This window comes from Myotis brandtii, unplaced genomic scaffold (assembly GCF_000412655.1).
Source record: "Myotis brandtii unplaced genomic scaffold, ASM41265v1 scaffold78, whole genome shotgun sequence".
Classification (NCBI taxonomy): domain Eukaryota; kingdom Metazoa; phylum Chordata; class Mammalia; order Chiroptera; family Vespertilionidae; genus Myotis; species Myotis brandtii.
In genome coordinates this window covers 508,370-514,352 of record NW_005371131.1, presented here as the reverse complement: position 1 = coordinate 514,352, position 5,983 = coordinate 508,370, and the positions used below count along the sequence as shown (strand labels likewise).

Below are 5,983 nucleotides of genomic sequence, written 5' to 3'. Positions count from 1 at the left end.
GCCTTCAGAGCCTGGCACAGAGTAGGTGCTTTCTGTGTTGGCTGATTGAATGAAAGAGCACTGGGTCCAAGAGGATCCTTGGAGGTAGTGGGAAAAGGACATGGTGGAGACCTGAAGGCCAACTTTGTGGGCTAGGAGGGAGGCTGGCATCGCAGGGTTTTGAAATGAGCCAGCCAGACCTAGGTTTGTAGGTTTTCTCAGTAATGATCCTTCTGACAGCCTTTGGGAGAAGATAGGTGGTGGGGTCTAGAGGTAGAGACTAGAAGCCAGTGAGGAGGTGACTATAGTCATGGCAAGACCAGAAGCCAGTGAGGAGGCGGCTATGGTCACAGTTCAGCTGAAAAAGGAAGTGGTCTCTGAGCAGAAGGATGGTCAAGTCTCTGAGTTTGTGTTCTCATGCTCCTGCCTCCAGGAAGCCTTCCCTGATTTCCTTTCTCTTCCTCTAGGACCTCCACTCTGCTAGTGGTGGTCCTGAAGCTCCATTCAGGGCCAGAATCTGACACGCTAAACTCCAAAGCTGTCAGGTTAGAAGGTACCTTAGGCTTGGAGGTTTGGCATGTTGGGAAACTGAGGCCAGAGAAAGGGCACGGCAGTGAGTGTGAGTGGGTGGCAGAACTGGAACTGGATCCCCGGGCTCCTGCTTCCCTGAGGTGTGGGGTTCTCCCAGCTCCACTCCCCTTTCCAGCAGGGAGGAGGCTCCACCAGTGCTGGCTGCCAAGGCCCCGGGAAAACACATTTTTTCCCTCTGTCCTCACAGAGGAAGCGAAATGGCTCAGCAGCCAGAGAGGAGCCCATGCCAGGGGGCAGGCCGTCTGCAGGATGTCCCTAGAGTGGAGAGGGGAAAGGAGGGGAGGGGACTGCAGGAGGCTGTGGCTGCAGACTGGGCAGGGCAGCTGTCAATCCCCCAAGAGTAAATTCATTCTCCATGCCTCCAAAAGAATGGTAGGAACCTGCAGCCCCTGGAGGTTGCTCTCTGGCCTCTGAGGGAAAAAGCGGGGGGGGGGGGGGGGGGGGGGGCAGGTGACATTGAAGAAAGAGCCCTGAGCTAGGGGTCAGGACTCCTGGGTTCCAGCCCACCACTGCCCCCCAAAAGCTGCCCAGTTGTCTGTGACAGAACAAGGGGGTTGGACCAGCCCCTGTCTGAGGCCCGTACTGGAGGCAGCCCGGTGGAGGGCCCAGCCCTGTGGCGTACAGCCCAGCAGCCCCTGGCCTGGGCTGAAGTCTGAAAGCCTGAGGTTGTCAGAAAGTTCCCCCTTCTTGTGACTTTCTCTGTGATTGCCTGGCGTTGCTGAGCTAGGGACATTCCTGGGCAAACATGAGTGCCTCAGCTGACATCCAGGATGTGGGTGAGGGAGCCGAGGCTAGAACAAGAGAAGGAGGAATGGAGAGAACAGGTTCAGAGCCTCCCTGGGACCTACAAGGACTCAGAATCCCAGCCAGCCCTGTGGGTGCGGCCTCCAGTCATACAGAATAGGGACTGGCCAAGTTTCCACCTCTCGGGCTTCCTTCAGAGGCTGTGTTGAGGATTCTGAAGTTGTGTCCAAGCTCAGTGGGAAGTGGTGCTGTGGGCGATGGGCGATGGCTGTGTTGAGAGTGGAGGGAGGGATGATGGAGAGATAAGCAAACCATTCGCCACTGCTGATCTTGTCTCAGCCTCTAATGCTATTATAATCATCCCCACTTCACAAGTGAGGGACCCAAGGCCCAGAGAGGAAAAATGACTTGTCTGAGGCACCAGTCTCCAAGGTTCTGCATCAGCCTTAGCACCCAGTGCTCAGCACCCAGCACCCAGCACCCAGCAGGCTCAGTTAACCTACGTAGGGGAGGCTTGCCGTCTCCCACAGGTCTCTCTGTAGAGCCCAGACTGCGCATCGCCTAACACCCACCTCCCCCAGCAGCTGGCATGGCGGCCTGGCTGTCTGTATTCATCTGCACAAACCCAGGCACATCAGAGCAGGGTGGCCGTGGAGACAGAGGTGGGGGAACACAGAGAGCTGCCCTGCGAGGCCATCTCGGGAGGAGGCATGTGGCTCGGCGTGGCCTCAGTCCTGGGCGCCACCCTTTTTTAGCTGTGTGACCCTGGACTGCTCTGTTGACCTCTCTGGTCATTATCTCACAGGGTTGTTGGGAGGGTCAGGGTGATGACAGCGTGAAAGGGACCAGGATTCAGTGTTCAGTATCCTCCTGATTTGGGGGGAGAAGCAGCCACTCCCCTGCTGTGTGACTTCAGGCAAAAGATGTCTTCTCTGGGTCTCCCCCTCCGCTTGGGTATAGTGAGGAGGGGGCCTTTTCTGTGCGACCCGGCCAGCGGCCAGCGGGGAGATGCTGTGGAAGCGAGGGTCCAGTGACTGCTGCAGGCCTGACCCCTCCTGGACAGACTCAGCTATTCTCATAACCTCCCCCATGCTCACTGACACCTGCCCTTGGCGCCACCAAAACTCTGAGAGCAGGTATTGTTCTTACAGATGAGAAAGTGGAGACCAGAGAGGTGGGGTAGCTTGCTCAAGGTCACACAGCCTGGAAAGGAGACGGGGCTCAAACCGGAGCTTGACTTTTAATCTAGTGCCCCTTTCCTTGCTTCCCATGCCCGTCCTGGGGCCACGCATCATGAGGACAGAACCCCTGCTCCTCCTTCCCCCTCCTCCTGGCGTCTGTGTACCAGCCCTGCCATGCAGAAGCCAGGAGGCAGATGAAAAGGAGGAAGAATTGGAGATGGGGCCAGGTTTTTCTCTCGATGGTACTCAGCTGGACAAGCCAGATGCCAGACGGTGTCAGAGACTGCACCCATCCACACCTCGTGGGTGCCTGCTCCCTGCCAGGCCCCGTGCTGGCGACATCAGAGCTGCCTCGGCCTGGTTCCTGCCTGTGGAGCTCCCTGTCTGGTGGGCAGACAAGGAAACAGACCATTACAATGCAAGGGAGAAGTGCTGGGGTGGTCAGTGCCTAACAAGTCCTAGGAGTCAGGGAGGGCTTCCCGGAGGAGGAGATGTCTACACCCAGAGCCAAGCGATGAGTAGGCGTCTGCCAGATAAAGCGAGGGGAGTAGTGTCACAGGGTGTGGGGCGGCACATGGGCCAGAAAGCGTGGGGTGAGAGGAAGTAAAAAGTTCCACGTGGCTGGAATGCAGAACGGAGGTGGGCAGTGGTGGGGAGTGAGCCTGGACCCTGTCCCCAGGATTGTAGGGAGCCATGGAAGGTCTGCATGTGGGTGATGACAGGCCGGATTCACAGGTGGAAAGAGCCGCTGATAGTGTGTGGAGGACGAGCGGACATGCCAGGACCTCCCTAGGTGTGTGTTGGGGAAGGTGGACTTTTACGAGGCCTGTATTTTGGTCGGGGTGGTTATGAGGGTCTCCAGGTGGTGTCTGTGGCAGGTTAGGGTCCTGACTGGGGACGTTATGGGCCTCAGTTTCCCCCAGCTGTACCACAGGGAGCCTGGGTGCTCCTGAAGACCCTCCTCGCCCGAGGGCCTGGGTGGCTGCCTGTCAGGGGATCTCTTGAAGAGCCGACTTCCCTTTCCTGCCCCACTCCTCGCTTCCCTCTGGGTGGCAGGTCCCCTGGCTGCGTGGGCCGGGAGGGGCTGGGGATTTCTGAGAAGCCCTGGACTGTCCCCACCTCGGCCTGAGTCACGCTGAGAACTCAGCAACCGCCGAGCTTCTGCTCTGGGCACTGGGGACACGGCAGTGGGCGAGACAAGGTCTGCGCTGTCCTGCGCTGGCATTCCAATGGGGAGACAGACACTGAACAAACAGGTGAAATGCATGTGCAGTAATGATATATCTGAGAAGTGCTGTAGAGGGATATGAGGTCGGGAAGGGAGACGGGGCGAGTGTGTGTGTGTGTGTGTGTGTGTGTGTGTGTGTGTGTGTGTGAGGGACTGGGGATTCTAAGTTGAGCGAGAGCACGAGATTTGAAGAGCGACCTGCAGGAGTGAGGAAGCCAAGTCTGTGGCTATTTAGGGGAAGAGGATGCTGGGCGGATGGACTGCCCATGCTCGAGCCCCGGGGGCGGTATGTGCGGTCGGTTTAAGGAGGCGGGTGCAGAGGGAGGCAAGGGGCGTGGAGCGGGAGCTGAAGTCAGAGAGGCATTTGCTGAGCCCCCATCCTGTGGTGCCTGTGAGCCACTGTGATGATTTGGGCTATAATCGGAGATGGGGACCATGGGGGGCTTGAGAGGAGTAACATGATCTGACCTAATACACAGCCACTGTATCACCAGGGAGACCCCGAGGCACAGGGAGGCTAACTGATGTGCCAGACCCGCGGCCAGTAGGTCGGACAACCTCCGAAGGCCCCGTGTGTCTCGTGCCGAAGTCCGTGCACTTGCCACTTCTCCGCAGGGTCTCTGAGACACCTGGGCCCGCAGAATGGGCCAGACTCGGCCCCAGGCAGCTCAGGGAGCCAAGGCTGGACCCGGGTCTCACCCCTGCTTCACTCTGTCAGACTGGGGGTCACTCGTGAGAACCGACAGGAGGCTGGGCTCAGACCCCCCTCCGCCCTGCTCTCCTTTGCTCCTCACCGTCCCATTCGCACGGGGATTATCGGATGAGAAAGCCAGCGAAGAACGAATGGGGAGAAGGGCACAGTGGCCGTGGATAGAGGACGCTGCTCTAAAGGGAACTTGGGGAGGCCGTCCCTTTCCCCGCCCAGAGCATCGACCACTGGCCGTCGAATGTGAAATGTCACTGACTAGTACACATGTGTTCTGTGAGCTTTTCTGTATGTAGTTTGTACTTTAATGAAAACATATTTTTAAATATATGTTTATTGATTTCAGAGAGGAAGGGAGAGGGAGAGATAGAAACATCAATGATGAAAAAGAATCTTTGATCGGCTGCCTCCTGCACAGCCCACACTGGGGATCGAGCCCACAACCCGGGCATGTGCCCTGATCAGGAATGGAACCCGGACCTCCTGGTTCATAGGTCGATGCTCAACCACTGAGTCACGCCAGCCGGGCAATGAAAATACTTTTTAATAAGACAAAATACATCTGTCTGGGCTCCATGTGGGAGAACTGCTGGGGAAGAGGGAGCCCGTTCACGTGGTGCATACTCACTGAGAACGGACCATGCGCCAGGCACTGACTTAGGCATCTGGAGGCAGCGGGAGGGCAGGCAAGGCCTTGACCCTTGTAGACTTACATTTTGGTGGAGGAGAGGTGGGAGGGAGAGAGACAAACCATAAACAAGTCATCAAACATAAAATAATTGCAGAACAGGTGACCGTTATGAGGGTTGGTCAATGGGGTGATATGATATGACACAATGGGGTGTTGTAGCCAGATAGTTAGACCTCTTTGAAGAGGTGGCACTGAGCAAAGATATACCTGCTGAAGAGATGCTATGAGGAAGTAAAGGGAAGGGGGTGGCGAGTGCAAAGGCCCTGGGGCTGAAATGAGCCGTTCAAAGAGCCCGCTGTGGCTGGACCGCTGGGATGGAAGAAGGTGGAATGAGATGAGTCCAAGACAACAGGGGCCTTGAATGGCAAGGCAGTGAGTTAGGATTGTACGCGACAGGGAAAAGGTGACGTTGGCCTCCTCTCTCCCCTAGGTCTCGGCCCAGGGGCACCTTCTGCAAACATGTCTGTGGACCCCTTATCCAGCAAAGCCCTGAAGGTGAGGAGGCAGCCCCTGTAGTCCCACCCCGCCCTCCCTGCCCAGCCAACTTCCCCTTCAGTACCCGGCACCCCCACAGCAGCTCAGCAGGCACGAGGCATTCCTGGGGCCTTGGCTGGGAACCAGGAGGCTGTGTCCCCGGGGCAGGCCGTTTCCCTCTCCAGACGGCTTCCCCATCAGGGCAATGCCCACTGGGCCGCGGGACTTCGAAGGTGCTTTCCTGTGTTTCTTACGATTCCTGCCCCTCTTTGGGGTCTCGGAACAAGTCCAGCACCTCAGTGCCTATGGCGGTGGAGGGGGCGCCGTCCCCAGCACCTGATGTGTGCCAGGCCCAGGGCTCAGGGCCCATAGGCAGGGGGCGACCTGGG

General features: G+C 57.8%; 1 long non-coding RNA gene across 1 annotated transcript; it reads left to right on the top strand.

Moving 5' to 3' along the window:
* Nucleotides 1-948: 948 nt before the first annotated feature.
* Nucleotides 949-5,977, top strand: LOC106724258. Its single transcript, XR_001360000.1, has 3 exons — nucleotides 949-2,935; nucleotides 3,231-3,288; nucleotides 5,551-5,977. It is a non-coding gene; the product is annotated as an uncharacterized LOC106724258 (long non-coding RNA).
* The last annotated feature ends 6 nt before the right edge of the window (nucleotides 5,978-5,983 follow it).